Below are 19,516 nucleotides of genomic sequence, written 5' to 3'. Positions count from 1 at the left end.
TCGGATGTGTCTTGGGACAACATGACGAGACAAGAAGAAAGGAGCAAGCCATATACTACCTAAGTAAGAAATTCACACCCTCTGCTAGAATGCACCTGTTGTGCTTTGACCTGGACGGCCCAGAAGTTGAGGCATTACTTCTATGCCTATACAACATACCTCATATCCAGGATGGACCCCTTAAAGTACATATTTCAAAAACTCATGCCAACTGGGAAGTTAGCCAAATCACAGGTACTATTAAGTGAGTTCGATATCATCTACGTAACTCAAAAGGAAGTCAAAGGACATGCATTGGCAAACCATCTTGCTGAAAATCCTATAGGAGGAGAATACGAACCCTTGAAAACATATTTTCCTAATGAAAATGTGTCATTCGTAGGAGAGGACATTACTGAAGCTTACGACGGTTGGAGGATTTTCTTCGATGGAGCTGCAAACTTCAAAGGAGTGGCCATTGGAGCGGTTTTGGTATCAGAAATAGGTCAACATTATCCGGTATCTGTTAAACATAGATTTTCGTGCACTAACAATATGGCAGAGTATGAAGCCTGCATACTAGGACTCAACATGGCTAGTGACATGAATATTCAGGAGCTGCTAGTAATCGGTGATTCAGATTTGCTTGTGCACCAGGTACAAAGAAAGTGGGCCACCAAGAATTCTAAGATATTGCCATATCTTCACAACATGTAGGAGTTGAGAAAAAGGTTCATGAAGATAGAGTTTCGACATGTTCCCAGAATTCAGAATGAGTTTGCCGATGCTTTAGCCACTTTGTCATCCATGATACAACATCCGTATAAGAACTTCATTGATCGCATCCTAGTGAGAATCCATGATCAACCGACTTACTGTGCTCACGTTGAGGAAGAGACGGATGGAAAACTTTGGTTCCACAACATCTGAATATTTTCGAAAACTCTTTTTTTGTAACAGTCAGGTATTACCCATTGAAACTCAAATAAGGCCTCCAGAACGGAGCAAAGCTAGGCCAACAGACAAAGGCACAAACCAACCTCCCCCTTACGAATATTACGATTTTTTTCTGAGCGCAGGCATATCTAACATAGCAATAGCATTCGCAAACATATATACACAAAGTAAAATCACTATCAAACGGTCCACCAGACACTGAACATATCCCCAGCTAAGGACATTCTACCCTTATTTTCTATCTGTTCTCTGTATGGGACTAAGCCGTACCCCGCATGCTGCATGAGGTTAATCCCTACCTCTATATTTGCATGAGGCTAATCCCTACCTCCGTATTTGCGTAAGACTAAGCATTGCCTTCCATCTTCATGGGATTAATCCCTGTCCCACATCATGCATGAGGTTAATCCCTGCCTCTATATTTGCATGAAGCTAATCCCTGCCTCCATATTTTCATGAGGCTAATCCCTACCTCCGTATTTGCATAAGTCTAAGGACTAATTTCCATTTACATGTGACTAATCCTTGTCCCGCATCCTGCATGAGGCTAATCCCTACCTCCCTATTTGCATGAGGCTAATACCTGCCTCCATATCTGTATGAGTCTAATCACTACCTCCATCTTTGCATATGGCTAAACACCGCCTTCCATTTGCATGGGACTAATACATGTCCCGCATCCTGAATGAGGCTAATCCCTACCTTTATATTTGCATGAGGGCTAATCCCTGCCTCTATATTTGCGTGAGGCTAATCCATGCCTCCATATTTAGATGAGGCTAATCCCTTCCTCCATATTTGCATGAGGCTAATCCCGGCCTCCATAATTAGATGACGCTAATCCTTGTCTCCATATTTGCATGAGGCTAATCTCTTCCTCCATATTTGCATGAGTCTAATCCCTGCCTCCATATTTTATAAAGATAATCACTGCCTCCATATTTGCATGAGGCTAATCCTTGCCTCCATATCTGTATGAGGCAAATACCTGTCTTCCATATTTACATGAGGCTAATCCCTGCCTCCATATTTGCATGAGGCTAATCCCTGCCTCCTTATTTGCATAAGGCTAAGCACTGCCTTGTATTTGGATGGGAATAATCCCTGTACCACATCCTGCATGAGGCTAATCCTTGCCACCATGTTTGCGTGAGGCTAATCCCTGCCTCTATATTTGCATGAGGCTATTCGCTGCCTCCATATTTGCATGAGGCTAATCCCTGCCTCTGTGTTTGCAAAAGGCTAAGCACTGCCTTCCATTTGCAAAGGACTAATCCTTGTCCCGCATCCTATATCAGGCTAATCATTGCCTCCAAATTTGTATGGTGCTAATCCCTGCCTCCATATTTTCTTGAGGCTAATCACTGCCTCCATACCAGCATGAGGCTAATCCCTGCCTTCCATATTTGCATGAGGCTAATCACTTCCTCCATATTTGCATGAGGCTAATCCCTGCCTCTATATTTGCATGAGGCTATTCCCTATATTCGTGTTTAGGTAAGTCTAATCACTGCCTTCTATTTGAATCGGACTAATACATGTCGCTCATCCTGCATGAGGCTAATCCCTGCCTCTATATTTGCATTAGGCTAATCACTGCTTCCATATTAGCATGAGGCTAATCTCTTCCTCCATATTTGCATGAGGCTAATTATTGCCTCCATATTTGCACGAGGCTAATCCATGCTCCATATTTGCATGAGGCTAATCCTTACCTCCATATTTGGACGAGGCTATTCCCTACCTCAATATTTGCATGAGGCTAATCTCGGCCTATATATTAGGATAAGGCTAATACCTACCTCCACATTTGCGTGAGGATAATCCCTGCCTCCATATTTGCATGAGGCTAATCCCGGCCTCCATATTTGCATGAGGATAATACTTCCCTCCATATTTGCGTGAGGCTAATCACTGCCTCCATATTTTGAAGAGGCTAATCCCTTCTTCCATATTTGCATGAGGCTAATCCCAGCCTCCATATTTGCATGAGGCTAATCCCTGCCTCCATATCTGTATGAGGCTATTCCTTGTCCTGCATCCTGTATGAAGCTAATCCCTTCCTCCATATTTGCATGAGCCTATTCCTTACCTCCATATCTACATGAGGCTAATTCCTGCCTTCCATATTTGCATGAGGCTAATCCCTTCCTCCATATTTGCATTAGCCTAAGCATTGCCTTGTATTTGGATGGGAGTAATCCTTGTCCCGCATTTTGCATGAGACTAATCCCTTCCTCTTTATTTCCATGATGCTAATCCCTGCCTCCATATTTGCAAGAGGTTAATCCCGACCTCCATATTTGCATGAGGCTAATCCCTGCCTCCGTATTTGCATAAGGCTAAGCACTGCCTTGTATTTGGATGGGTGTAATACTTGCCCGCATCCTGCATGAGTCCAATCCCTGCCTCTATATTTGCATGAGGCGAATACCTACCTCCATATTTGTATGAGACTAATACCTGCCTCCATATATGCATAAGGCTAATCCCTACCTTCCATATTTGCAAGAGGGTAATCCCTTACTCCATATTTGCATGAGGCTAATCGCTGCCTCTATATTTGCATGAGGCTATTCGCTGCCTCCATATTTGCATGAGGCTAATCCTTGCCTCTGTGTTTGCAAAAGGCTAAGCACTGCTTTTCATTTGCAAGGGACTAATCCTTGTCTCGCATCCTATATCAGGCTAATCATTGCCTCCAAATTTGTATGGTGCTAATCCATGCCTCCATATTTTCTTGAGGCTAATCACTGCCTCCATACCTGCATGAGGCTAATCCCTGCCTTCCATATTTGAATGAGGCTAATCACTTCTTCCATATTTGCATGAGGCTAATCCCTGCCTCTATATTTGCATGAGGCTATTCCCTATATCCGTGTTTAGGTAAGTCTAAGCACTGCCTTCTATTTACATCGGACTAATACATGTCCTTCATCCTACATGAGGCTAATCCCTGCCTCTATATTTGCACTAGGCTAATCACTGCCTCCATATTTTCATGAGGCTAATCTCTTCCTCCATATTTGCATGAGGCTAATTATTGCCTCCATATTTGCACGAGGCTAATACATGCTCCATATTTGCATGAGGCTAATCCTTACCTCCATATTTGGATGAGGCTATTCCCTACCTCAATATTTGCATGAGGCTAATCTCGGCCTATATATTAGGATAAGGCTAATACCTACCTCCACATTTGCGTGAGGATAATTCCTGTCTCCATATTTAGATGCGGCTAATCCCTGCCTCCATATTTGCATGAGGCTAATCCCGGCCTCCATATTTGCATGAGGATAATACATGCCTCCATATTTGCGTGAGGCTAATCACTGCCTCCATATTTTGAAGAGGCTAATCCCTTCTTCCATATTTGCATGAGGCTAATCCCAGCCTCCATATTTGCTTGAGGCTAATCCCTGCATCCATATCTGCATGAGGTTATTCCCTGTCCTGCATCCTGTATGAGGCTAATCCCTCCCTCCATATTTGCATGAGCCTAATCCTTGCTTCCATATCTACATAAGGCTAATTCCTGCCTTCCATATTTGCATGAGGCTAATCCCTTCCTCCATATTTGCATAAGGCTAAGCATTGCCTTGCATTTGGATGGGAGTAATCCTTGTCCCGCATTTTGCATGAGACTAATCCCTGCCTCTTTATTTCCATGAGGCTAATCCCAGCCTCCATATTTGCATGAGGCTAATCCCTGCCTCCATATCTGCATGAGGCTATTCCTTGTCTTGCATCCTGTATGAAGCTAATCCCTTCCTCCATATTTGCATGAGCCTATTCCTTACCTCCATATCTACATGAGGCTAATTCCTGCCTTCCATATTTGCATGAGGCTAATCCCTTCCTCCATATTTGCATAAGGCTAAGCATTGCCTTGTATTTGGATGGGAGTAATCCTTGTCCCGCATTTTGCATGAGACTAATCCCTTCTTCTTTATTTCCAAGATGCTAATCCCTGCCTCCATATTTGCAAGAGGTTAATCCCGACCTCCATATTTGCATGAGGCTAATCCCTGCCTCCGTATTTGCATAAGGCTAAGCACTGCCTTGTATTTGGATGGGTGTAATACTTGCCCGCATCCTGCATGAGTCCAATCCCTGCCTCTATATTTGCATGAGGCTAATCCCTACCTCTATATTTGCATGAGACTAATACCTACCTCCATATCTGCATAAGGCTAATCCCTACCTTCCATATTTGCATGAGGGTAATCCCTTACTCCATATTTGCATGAGGCTAATCGCTGCCTCTATATTTGCATGAGGCTATTCGCTGCCACCATATTTGCATGAGGCTAATCCTTGCCTCTGTGTTTGCAAAAGGCTAAGCACTGCTTTCCATTTGCAAGGGAGTAATCCTTGTCCCGCATCCTATATCAGGCTAATCATTGCCTCCAAATTTGTATGGTGCTAATCCATGCCTCCATATTTTCTTGAGGCTAATCACTGCCTCCATACCTGCATGAGGCTAATCCCTGCCTTCCATATTTGAATGAGGCTAATCACTTCTTCCATATTTGCATGAGGCTAATCCCTGCCTCTATATTTGCATGAGGCTATTCCCTATATCCGTGTTTAGGTAAGTCTAAGCACTGCCTTCTATTTACATCGGACTAATACCTGTCCTTCATCCTGCATGAGGCTAATCCCTGCCTCTATATTTGCATTAGGCTAATCACTACCTCCATATTTTCATGAGGCTAATCTCTTCCTCCATATTTGCATGAGGCTAATTATTGCCTCCATATTTGCACGAGGCTAATCCATGCTCCATATTTGCATGACGCTAATCTTTACCTCCATATTTGGATGAGGCTATTCCCTACCTCAATATTTGCATGAGGCTAATCTCGGCCTATATATTAGGATAAGGCTAATACCTACCTCCACATTTGCGTGAGGATAATTCCTGTCTCCATATTTAGATACGGCTAATCCCTGCCTTCATATTTGCATGAGGCTAATCCCGATCCCCATATTTGCATGAGGATAATACATGCCTCCATATTTGCGTGAGGCTAATCACTGCCTCCATATTTTGAAGAGGCTAATCCCTGCTTCGATATTTGCATGAGGCTAATCCCAGCCTCCATATTTGCTTGAGGCTAATCCCTGCATACATATCTGCATGAGGTTATTCCCTGTCCTGCATCCTGTATGACGCTAATCCCTTCCTCCATATTTGCATGAGCCTAATCCTTGCCTCCATATCTACATGAGGCTAATTCCTGCCTTCCATATTTGCATGAGGCTAATCCCTTCCTCCATATTTGCATAAGGCTAAGCATTGCCTTGTATTTGAATGGGAGTAATCCTTGTCCCGCATTTTGCATGAGACTAATCCCTGCCTCTTTATTTCCATGAGGCTAATCCCTGCCTCCATATTTGCAAGAGGTTAATCCCGACCTCCATATTTGCATGATGCTAATCCCTGCCTCCGTATTTGCATAAGGCTAAGCACTGCCTTGTATTTGGATGGGTGTAATCCTTGCCCGCATCCTGCATATGCCCAGTCCCTGCCTCTATATTTGCATGAGGCTAATCCCTGCCTCCATATTTTCATGAGACTAATACCTGCCTCCATATCTGCATAAGGCTAATCCCTACCTTCCATATTTGCATGAGGGTAATCCGTTACTCCATATTTGCATGAGGCTAATTGCTGCCTCTATATTTACATGAGGCTATTCCTTACATCCATATTTGCATAAGGCTAATCTTTGCCTCCGTGTTTGCATAAGGCTAAGCACTACTTTCCATTTGAATGGGGCTAATACCTATCCCGCATGCGGCTAATCCCTGCCTCCATATTTGCAAGAGGCTAATCCTTGACTGCATATCTACATGAGGCTAATCCCTACCTTCCATATTTGCATGAGGCTAATCCCTGCCTCCATATCTGCATAAGTCTAATCCCTGCCTTCCATACTTGCATGAGGCTAATCCCTTCCTCCATATTTACATTAGGCAAATCGCTGCCTCTATATTTACATGAGGCTATTCCGTACCTCCATATTTGCATGAGGATAATCCCTACCTCCGTGTTTGCATAAGGCTAAGCACTGCCTTCCATTTGCATGGGGCTAATACCTATCCCGCATGTGGCTAATACCTGCCTCCATATTTGCATGAGGCTAATCCCTGCTTGCATATCAGCATGAGGCTAATCCATGCCTTCCATATTTGCATGAGGCTAATCCCTTCCTCCACATTTGCATAAGGCTAATCCCTGCCTCTATATTTGCATGAGGCTATTCCCTACCTCTATATTTTCATGAGGCTAATCCCTGCCTCTATATTTGCATGAGACTATTCCCTGCCTCCATATTTTCATGAGGCTAATCCCTGCCTCCGTATTTGCATAAGGCTAAGCACTGCCTCCGTATTTGCATGAGGCTAATCTCTGTATCCATATTTGCATGAGGCTATTCCCTACCTCTATATTTGCATGAGACTATTCCCTGCCTCCATATTCTCATAAGGCTAATCCCTGACTCCATATTTGCATAAGGCTAAGTACTGCCTCCATATTTGCATGAGTCTAATCCCTGCCTCCATATTTGCATGAGGCTATTCCCTGCCTCCATATTTGCCTGAGGTTAATCCTTGTCTCCGTCTTTGCATAAAGCTAAGCACTGCCTTCCATTTGCATGGGACTAATCCCTGTCCCGCATCCTGTATGAGGCTAATCCATGCCTCTATATTTGCATGAGGCTAATCCCTGCCTCCATATTTGCATGAGGCTAATCCCTGCCTCCATATTTGCATGAGGCTAATCCCTGCCTCCACATTTGCATGAGGCTAATCCCTGCCCCCATATTTGCATGAGGTTAATCCCTTCCTCTATATTTACATAAGGCTAATCCCTGCCTCTATATTTGTATGAGGCTAATCCCTGCCTCTATATTTGTATGAGGCTAATACTTGCCTCCATATCTACATGAGGCTAATCCCTGCCTCCATATTTGCATGAGGCTAATCCCTGCCTCCATATTTGCAAAAGGCTAAGCACTACCTTCCATTTGCATGGGGCAAATACCTATCCCACATGCGGCTAATCCCTGCCTCCATATTTTCATGAGACTAATCCCAGCCTCCATATCTGCATAAGGCTAATCCCTACCTTCCATATTTGCATTAGGCTAATCCCTTCCTCCATATTTGAATGAGCCTAATCGCTGCCTCTATATTTACATGAGGCTATTTCGTACATCCATTGTCACACCTCCTCTTTCCGCCCCTGCGAGGGTGCATAGGGAGTTTTTCCAATTAAAGGACAGTCAAAACGGGATTTATTTATTTATTTTAGAGTCGCCACCTGGGAATTTTAAGGTGTCCCAAGTCACCGGTTTTAATCCCGAATCGAGGAGAATATGACTCTGTTTGTTATTCTGCGAACCAGAAATCCGAGTAAGGAATTCTGTTAATTCGGGAGAAGGTGTTAGGCATTCCCGAATTCCGTGGTTCTAGCACGTTCGCTTAACCATTTTTATACTTGGCTTAATTATCTTGATTTACTAAATATATTTTCTGTTGTTATATAATTCCGTTACCGCCTTAGATAAATATAGACCTTCAAACGAATCACGTGTACGTATATTCGTGTTATATATTTTATAAACATGAAGAGTCGTGTCACGCATACGTGTACACAACAAGATTGACAATGTTATTTTTTTGTATATTCTTATTATAAAATTTTTATTTGATATTCGAAATTGTGTTAAAAAATAAAATTAAAAATCATTCGCCTTTCTTAAATAATGAACCGCACATCTCGGATTTTATGAAATTAATTTAATATCCTCCGACGAATCTCTTTTTATTAAAATTTTGGCTCAAAGTTGCACGAACGCATAATCTGAATTGCCTTAAAAAATGTAATTTAGGCCACGCGAACGTATCCCTAATTTCACAAAATATTCTTGATGGTAGTATAGATTTTCCACAAATTGTTTATTACTTCCATATATATTTTATATGAAAGTCATGAGAAATCCCCATTGGAGATGCCTCTAAATTCCTTGAAAAGAATTCAAAATTTGTTAAGCGTTGACCACAAATTATATTTTTTCGCGTGTGAACTATATTTCTCAACACCATTCGAATTTAAAGAGTAAAAATTTGAACAATGTGTGATTAATACTACCATTTTTCGTGAATACAATACACGTATACCCCAAAAGTGAATTGCGTATAAAACTAGGAAAAGAATTGATTTATGAAAAGAAGTAATATTTTTCGAAAATGAGATATTATTCTAGTTGTAGCGGACGCCGTTTTTCATTCTTAAAATTGTTACAATTTATAAACCTAAGCTACTTCTGCAACTTTTTTTTATCCAATAGGCATGATTATGTTAATTCTGCTTATGAATGAGTTTGGGATAGACATAATCAAACCAAATTTTTTATTCTCAACCTATGCGAGATATTTGCAAACACTACCTTTACACGTTGTAAAAAATTGTTGACGTTATCTTTTACCTTATTTTAAAAGAAATGAGTTAATCGCATTCCCAAAATAACTAGGCCATTGGTTATTAAGAAAGAGAGTTGATCTACCCGTTGACGTAATAAGATGATACCACATATAATGTAAACATACGTCATGAACTGTTCGCAATATTCCAACTTTGCAATCATAACAGATTTAATCAATTCACTTTTCACCTAGGATTATACACCTAACCTTTATTACACCATATATGAACAAAAATACAACCAACACCATCTTAGCCTTAAGATCGGATATTTAACATCATAGACTAGTAATGTAGTTTTCTTGATATTTCCATACTAGTCTATACTTGGCTAACAATATTATGAGGTGTAATTAATGGCCAACTTTCTGCCATGTTCCCTATCTTGACAATTCAAACATAACTTATACTTAATGAAATTCTGAAACAGATAACATTATTACAATACTTATACGAACTTCAAAAGGTAACAATTAACTTATAATCATCATGTCAACATACTACTATATTAACCAACTGAAACAAAACTGCAATTTAAACTAGTAAACTTTAAACGAATAGAAGACATGATATTAATTCCAAACTTCATTCATTTTTTGCAATGTTGAAACTTTACACAGCCCGAGTCTAAAGATATATACCTGGAAATGAGGGTAAATGAGGCAAATTTCAGCAGTAGCAGCAGTAACAAAATCAGCAGAAAATGCCAAATAACTCAGCAGATTTGAGCAACATAACAAGACCCCAACGAGCAATAACAGGATTTTAAGAAAAACATTTCAGATTTAAACCAAAACAATCTTAACAAACAGACCCGGATAGATTCAAGAAGACAATGTTTCAGATTTCAGTTTCTTTCTTTTTTGTTTCGGTCCAGTTCTTTCTTTTTTTATTTTTTCTTATTTCTGTTTTCCTTCTCTTCTCAATCTCTCAGATTTTTTTTATCTTCTCTGTATTCTATATATCTATCTCTTTTTCTCTCTTCTTTCTCAGTCTTTCTATCTTTTTCAGATTCCTCTCCCTCCTTTTTTTCTATCTCCCCTCTGGTTCTCTCTCTCTCTACCCCCTAAAAATCAGTCCCAACTCCTCTATCTTATACAGGTCTGCCCCCTTTCTAGCAGCCCACTGTCCGGACCCCTTTCTCTTTTAAAAAAATCAGAAAATCCCCACTCCCATAGCACTAAGGCTGGTTTTCTAATAAATCAGCCACTAAAGGTACTTTTTCCTTATTTTCAGCATTCCCATTATTCTTTGTTTCCCATTATCCTAATAAATTATAGCCATTAACATTCCACTATCGGCACACTAATACTATCATATTACTCTCACTGTTTCATTCCCAACAGTACCCCTGAAAGTCTACTGTTATTACTGCCCTCAAAGAAATCAGAATCTGATACAAAACAGATTTTAAAATTTGTTCAAACTTAATTATCTTTCTGATTTAAACAGCTATAACCAATTCTCTTAAGCCCTGGACTGAATCATAACTAAGAATGTAATCTTCTAACACAATTGTATCTAATCAACACTTGCAAAATTGAATTTAAACCCAACATCACAATAACATCACACTGAACAACAGAACAAATTAAACTGCTTTTGAAAATCGAACTAAGATCAAACAAATGCAGGAGCATTGTCAGTATATTGACAATGCCCTGAAACTAACTGCCCAGAAATCAACACACACACAACATCCATTTGACGGACTCATTGATTTACAAACAAGTATGATTTAACTGACAAAGACTAATCAACTGACTATCTATAACAATCGTCAACAAACAATAGATAAACAAATTGTTTGAATTATCAGAAACGGGAATTCATAATATAACTAATCGACGAACTTAATCGAGTCGATTACATACATTGTAAACAAACATAACAAACAGAGACAAATCCCTTATTTGATCAAATATACGGGTATGAGACAGAATCAAACAAACAAATAGGAAAACTACATAGACTACTGAAACAAACAACAATATACACATAGAATACAAAAAGAAATAAGAAAAATACCTCTGAATCTTCAAATTTATTCGGACACAGACTCAACTTGGATTCAGATCTTTTGAGGCTGAACAAACTTTATTCGAAGTATTCTCAATTAAGAATACCTCGATTAAAGTCTCTTAGACCTCAATCCCTCATTTAATTCGGGCAAATTCCATGTTTTGAAATTTTTAGGGTTTTTGATTCTTTGATCTTACATTCGAACACTTCTGGATATATTTGAACCAAGCCAATGGTATTTTAGGCATGAGGGAGGTCAGGTGGATAACTGGTTTGAGTTTGAGGTAGGTTGGGGTAGGGTTAGGTTTCACTCGATTCTTCAAATGAAGATTCGAGCAGTTCCAGGAGGATTCGGACCCTGCTACTAACAGATCCGTAGTGAGGGTAGTTAGGGGAAGTTGTGGTGTTAATTTGGAGGCCATCGTAGAAAGTTGGGTTTTCAGACCAACCTTCAATCGAAGATTCGAGACATTGGGGTCTAATTCGAAGGAAACTAATACCAGATCCGTAAAGAGGGGGTTATGGGGAGACAAGGGTGTTAAGGTGGGGTTGTTTGGACCACCGGAACCGCCGTGAGGCGATTTCCGGTGGGCGGTGCACGGTGGTGGAAGGTGGAGTTCATCTGATCTCTTGAACGAGATGATGAACAGGACACAGGGGGTGGGGTATTTAGTTTGGAGGCCGGGGTATGGATTTGGACTTATATACGAGTGGGGTGGATTGATCTCATCCGTTGGATCAATTAAGATGCACGGTTGAGATTAATTCATTTAACCAAACGATGTCTTTTGGTTTAATGTTGGGGTCGGGCTGTATTGGGGCAATGGGTCGGGTAAGGGTCACGGGTAAGGGGTGTGGAATATCAGCCATTGGATTGATTTAATCCAACGGCCCTTGATGAATGATAACCAAACGACGTCGTTTGGTGTAGTTGAATTGGACCGGACACGGGGTGTTTGGATTGGGCTGTGGGGTTATTTCTTGTTTGGGCCTGATTTTGTTTAAAATTTTGGCCCAGATCTGTATTGCCCATTTAATCAATTCTTTTCAATTTCCAATTTTATTCCTTAATTATTAAATTCCTTATTAAAATTATAAAAATAAAATTACCCTTACAAAATATTAATTACTTTTTTAACAACTACATAAACAAAACATTAATCACACAATGACATAATTAAATGACGAAAATAAGATAAATGCATATTTTTGTGATTTTCTCTTTGAATTTAATCACTTCTTAAATGCATAATTAAATCCTAAATATGCATGCAACATGTATTTTTATTTTATTTTTCCTTTAACTATGACAAAGTAAACATTTACGGACAAAACACAAATAATAAATAAATGTCACACAAATTCTAAAAATTGCACACTAAGAGAAATTTGTTTTATTTTTTGTTTTATTTCGGAGTAGTTTTCGTTAGGCAAAAATCACGTGCTCACAGCTGCCCCTCTTTGTGCGGAAACTCGAAGAGTTTTCGTGCAAAGATAAAGTGAGCGGATACGAGCGATTTTTGCCTATTTGAATACTCCATGGGAAGCATTTTTTGAAAGATTTGACCGAACCTCTACTTCAAAGGTTTCCTACATATCCTTGGCTATAAAGGAATCAGGTCAATGTAGTTCGGGAAGTTTTGGGTAGCTGGGACTACCATGGGACTGTGATGTTGCTGCTGTTTCGTGCTGCTTTTACTGCTTGCTGACCTCCTTATTATACCCTGCTTTAAAGGTAAAACAAAAAGCTAAACTAGGCTATGTATATGAATTACAAAATCTTATCTAGATCATGCCCTTGCGTTTCTTGTTGTCTTGATATCTTGGTGACTCTAGGGCATCCTTTGCTTCTGACTTGTTCCGCCTTTCCTTTCATTGTGTCTCGTATTTCCTTTATTTGTTTGGGACTCTTGTTGTTTCTTGCTGGGGATTTGGTTGGACCCCTCTGCTTTATTGACTTTACGTGTGCTCCTTTCTCATATGGGCGGGCTTTTGACTTCAACCCGTAATGTCAAAATACATTGCCATTCTGTTTTTCAGGTGGGCGCCTGACTGCTGATCCTTCAATTATATTCCCTCATTCTTCAGGTGGGCGCCTGACTGCTGATGCTTCAAATGTATTCCCTTATTCTCTAGGTGGGCGCCTGACTGCTGATGCTTCAAATATATTCCCTTATTCTCCAGGTGGACGCCTGATTGCTAACATTTCCATTGTTCTTCCTTGTTCTCCAGGTGGACGCCTGATTGCCAATACTTCTTTTGTTCTTCCTTATTCTCCAGGTGGACGCCTGATTGCTATTTCCTTTCCTCATCCTTGTTCTCCAGGTGGACGCCTGATTGCTATTTCCTTTCTTCATCCTTGTTCTCCAGGTGGACGCCTGATTGCTATTTCTTTTCTTCATCCTTGTTCTCCAGGTGGACGCCTGATTGCTATTTCCTTTCTCCATCCTTGTTCTCCAGGTGGACGCCTGATTTCTTCTTCAATTCTTCATCCTTGTTCTCCAGGTGGACGCCTGATTTCTTCTTCCTTTCTTCATCCTCGTTCTCCACCTTTTTACTTTCTTCATCCTTGTTCTCCAGGTGGACTCCTGATTTCTTCTTCCTTTCTTCATCCTTGTTTTCCAGGTGGACGCCTGATTTCTTCTTCAATTCTTCATCCTTGTTCTCTAGGTAGACGCCTGATTTCTTCTTCAATTCTTCATCCTTGTTCTCCAGGTGGACGCCTGATTTCTATTTCCTTTCTTCATCCTTGTTCTCCAGGTAGACGCCTGATTTCTTCTTCAATTCTTCATCCCTGTTCTCCAGGTGGACGCCTGATTTCTTCTTCAATTCTTCAACCTTGTTCTCCAGGAAAACGCCTGATTTCTTCTTCAATTCTCCATCCTTGTTCTCCAGGTGGACGCCTGATTTCTTCTTCAATTTTTCATCCTTGTTCTCCAGGTGGACGCCTGATTTCTTCTTCAATTCTTCATCCTTGTTCTCCAAGTGGACGCCTGATTGCTATTTCCTTTCTTCATCCTTGTTTTCCAGGTGGACGCCTGATTTCTTCTTCAATTCTTCATCCTTGTTCTCCAGGTGGACGCCTGATATCTTCTTCCTTTCTTCATCCTTGTTCTCCAGGTGGACGCCTGATTTCTTCTTCCTTTCTTCATCTTTGTTCTCCAGGTTGACGCCTGATTTCTTCTTTAATTCTTCATCCTTGTTCTCTAGGTGGACGCCTGATTTCTTCTTCAATTCTTCATCCTTGTTCTCCAGGTGGACGCCTGATTTCTTCTTCAATTCTTCATCCTTGTTCTCCAGGTGGACGCCTGATTTCCATTTCCTTTCTTCATCCTTGTTCTCCAGGTGGACGCCTGATTTCTTCTTCAATTCTTCATCCTTGTTCTCCAGGTGGACGCCTGATTTCTTCTTCAATTTTTCATCCTTGTTCTCCAGGTGGACGCCTGATTGCTATTTCCTTTGTTCATCCTTGTTCTCCCTGTGGACGCCTGATTTCTTCTTCAATTCTTCATCCTTGTTCTCCAGGTGGACGCCTGATTTCTTCTTCCTTTCTTCATCCTTGTTCTCCACCTTTTTTACTTTCTTCATCCTTGTTCTCCAGGTGGACGCCTAATTTCTTCTTCCTTTCTTCATCCTTGTTCTCCAGGTGGACGCCTGATTTCTTCTTCAATTCTTCATCCTTGTTCTCCAGGTGGACGCCTGATTTCTTCTTCAATTCTTCATCCTTGTTCTCCAGGAAAACGCCTGATTTCTATTTCCTTTCTTCATCCTTGTTCTCCAGGTGGACGCCTGATTTCTTCTTCAATTCTTCATCCTTGTTCTCCGGGTGGACGCCTGATTTCATCTTCAATTCTTCATCCTTGTTCTCCAGGAAAACGCCTGATTTCTTCTTCAATTCTTCATCCTTGTTCTCCAGGTGGACGCCTGATTTCTTCTTCAATTCTTCATCCTTGTTCTCCAGGTGGACGCCTGGTTTCTTCTTCAACTCTTCAACCTTGTTCTCCAGGAAAACGCCTGATTTCTTCTTCAATTCTTCATCCTTGTTCTCCAGGTGGATGCCTGATTTCTTCTTCAATTCTTCATCCTTGTTCTCCAGGTGGACGCCTGATTTCTTCTTCAATTCTTCATCCTTGTTCTCCAGGTGGACGCCTGATTGCTATTTCCTTTCTTCATCCTTGTTCTCCAGGTGGACGCCTGATTTCTTCTTCAATTCTTCATCCTTGTTCTCCAGGTGGACGCCTGATTTCTTCTTCCTTTCTTCATCCTTGTTCTCCAGGTGGACGCCTTATTTCTTCTTCCTTTCTTCATCTTTGTTCTCCAGGTGGATGCCTGATTTCTTCTTCAATTCTTCATCCTTGTTCTCTAGGTGGACACCTGATTTCTTCTTCAATTCTTCATCCTTGTTCTCCAGGTGGACGCCTGATTTCTTCTTCAATTCTTCATCCTTGTTCTCCAGGTGGACGCCTGATTTCCATTTCCTTTCTTCATCCTTGTTCTCCAGGTGGACGCCTGATTTCTTCTTCAATTCTTCATCCTTGTTCTCCAGGTGGCTGCCTGATTGCTATTTCTTTTCTTTGTTCATCCTTGTTCTCTAGGTGGACGCCTGATTTCTAATACTTCAACTGCTCATCCTAATTCTCTAGGTGGACGCCTGATTTCTAATACTTCAACTGTTCATCCTCATTCTCCAGGTAGACGCATGATTTCTAATACTTCAACTGCTCATCCTCATTCTCCAAGTGGACGCCTGATTTCTAATACTTCAACTGCTCATCCTCATTCTCCAGGTGGACGCCTGATTTCTAATACTTCAACTGCTCATCCTCATTCTCCAGGTGGACGCCTGATTTCTAATATTTCAACTGCTCATCCTCATTCTCCAGGTGGACGCCTGATTTCTAATACTTCAACTGCTCATCCTCATTCTCCAGGTGGATGCCTGATTTCTAATACTTCAACTGCTCATCCTCATTCTCCAGGTGGACGCCTGATTTCTAATACTTCAAATGCTCATCCTCATTCTCCAGGTGGACGCCTGATTTCTAATACTTCCATGCTCATCCTTATTCTCCAGGTGGATGCCTGACTTCTTCTATTTCCTTCACCGGGTGTTTCCTGACACAATGTTGTTTTTGCCCCTGTTTCAAATCAAAGAAAACTTTGTTAGTTTAAAGTAGGGTGGTTAGTTGGGGCATTCTTGCCGATGGTGGGGTTTCTCTTTGTCTTGTTTTACTGCCTTGGAATGGTTGAAAAGACTGTTTTGTCCTTGTAATTGATTCTTAACTATAGGATCCCCAACTGTTGTTTTCACGTCAAACCCTTTCAATTGTAATCATATGTCTCTCCTGACATTGCTGAACCACTTTTTGATTCCACTTTTCTTACACCGATATCTTATTTTTATCCTACTACCTCCTGCCCATCATGGCCGTATTTTGTCCTATGCAATCTTGAATCTTGGTAGTATACCTTGACATTCCTTCTTATTTGTTTGGAACAAAACTCATGTCAAAAGCTTTAGAAGAATAAGATTATTAGTGACGAAAACATGACGATTTCGACAATCTAGAATGAAAAGAAAAATCCAAATTTGGATGACTGTTGGAGAAAGAATAGAGAACTTATCTGATTGGAGTCATTGGCACCAATGATCATGGTATGCATTTTGGATTAATCAACCCAGTCTTTTTAACCAATCTCCTTTCAATTGTTTCATTTTGTTTTCCCAAAATTTCCATAACCCAATTTTACTTTTGCTAATTTACAAACTTTGTTCGACTTGCAGTATCCAAAAGAGTTTTCAACGACAAACCTTCCTCATTTGTTCATTTCTTAATTCCTTTTCGCCTTATGGTGCCTGCGAAGGTTTTCACCAATAAGACTCTCTCGTTTTACTTTCTCTCAGCTTTCGTCATCTCACAGTGCTCGTGCGGGTTTTCACCTATAAGACTCTCTCATTTTACTTTCTTTCAGCTTCCGTCGTCTTACGGTGCCCGTGCGGGTTTTCACCTATAAGACTCTCTTATTTTACTTTCTTTCAGCTTCCGTTGTCTTACGGTGCCCGTGCGGGTTTTCACCTATAAGACTCTCTCATTTTCATCACTTTTTCTTGTTTGGACCAGAATGTTATGAATCATCTTCATTTGCTCGACTCGGCATTTTTCTAAGATTGATCGAAAGGTCTTTTTGGTATGTGGTTGTAATGAAAAGGTATTAAACGTTAAACAATTTTGATATGGGTTTAAAATTACAACTCTTGGAATCTTTTTCTTATTACCGATACAATTCCTGCCCCAGTTTCTTGATTGGGGTCTCTTGATGTTTCTTTTTGTGCACATTATGCATATTGTGCTCCCTATGACCGAGCCGTGAGGCGCCTACGTATCCTCTTTGAGGAATCAGGTCAAACGTAGTTCACTCTCATAATAGTGATTTTTTTTTTGATTTTCATTGATTCCAAGAGAGGGTAAGAAAGAAACGAATGTGGCTCAAAGGGGAAACAAAGGGTATAGTGTTTGGATAGCAGAATAAATTGCCTTTGTCATTCCAATCTTCGAAATAATGCCGAATACAAACATTTAATAACTTATACCAAGGAAAAATCATGCATAATATCTATTTACCGCATCAGAATTGATAGCCATGTCTATGCATTTTCCTTCAATATCTGTTAAACGTAATGCACCATTGGATAATACTCTGGTTACCATGAATGGTCCTTGCCAATTCGGGGCAAATTTGCCCTGTGCTTCAGCCTGATATGGAAGAATACGTTTCAGCACATGTTGACCCACTTCAAACTTTTGGGGACGCACCTTTTTGTTGTATGCCCTTGCTATTCTTCTTAGATATAATTGGCCATGACATACTGCTGCCAATCGTTTTTCATCAATCAAGTTTAACTGCTCCAGACGGGTTTTGACCAATTCATCATCATCAATCTTAGCTTCGGCGATGATCCGAAGGGAAGGAATTTCAACTTCTGCAGGAATTACTGCCTCAGTGCCATATACCAACAAATAAGGAGTTGCTCCTACTGAAGTGCGAACAGTAGTGCGATATCCCAACAACGCAAATGGTAATTTTTCGTGCCATTGTCTGGAACCTTCTACCATTTTTCGAAGTATCTTCTTTATGTTTTTGTTGGCTGCCTCGACTGCTCCATTCGCCTTGGGCCGATATGGGGTAGAGTTGCGATGTATAATCTTAAACTGTTGGCATACTTCCCTAATTAAGTTACTGTTAAAATTAGCACCGTTATCTTTGATGATCACCTTTGGGATTCCGAATCGACATGTGATATTTGAGTGAACAAAATCGACCACAGCTTTCTTGGTCACTGATTTGAATGTTTTGGCCTCAACCCATTTGGTAAAATAATCAATGGCTACCAGAATGAACATGTGACCATTGGATGCTGCAGGCTCAATTGGCCCAATCACATCCATGCCCCAGGCGACGAAGGGCCATGGTGCCGACATTGTATGCAACTTAGATGGTGGAGAATGAATCAAATCCCCGTGTATCTGGCATTGATGACACTTGCGCACAAAACTGATACAATCTCGCTCCATGGTAAGCCAATAGTAACCGGCTCGGAGGATTTTCTTTGCTAACACATATCCACTCATGTGGGGTCCACAAACTCCCGCGTGTACTTCAGACATGACAGCCGTAGCTTGTCTGGCATCTATGCATCTTAACAATCCAAGGTCTGGTGTTCTTTTATACAAAACTCCTCCGCTTAAGAAGAATCCATTTGCCAATCGCCTAATGGTTCTCTTTTGATCCCCTGTGGCTTGTGCTGGATATATCCCCATTCTGATATACTCTTTGATGTCGTGGAACCATGGTTCACCGTCAAATTCCTCCTCAACCATATTGCAGTAAGCGTGCTGATCGTGGACCTGAATATGTAGTGGATCCACATAAGCTTTGTACGGATGGTGCAACATTGATGCCAGGGTAACTAATGCATCGGCAACCTCATTATGGATCCTTGGAATGTGCTGGAACTCCACTGATTGAAACCGCTGACAAAGATCATGTAGACATTGTCGG

This window comes from Nicotiana tabacum, chromosome 22 (genome assembly GCF_000715075.1).
Source record: "Nicotiana tabacum cultivar K326 chromosome 22, ASM71507v2, whole genome shotgun sequence".
NCBI lineage: Eukaryota > Viridiplantae > Streptophyta > Magnoliopsida > Solanales > Solanaceae > Nicotiana > Nicotiana tabacum.
This window is presented reverse-complemented; position numbering follows the sequence as displayed.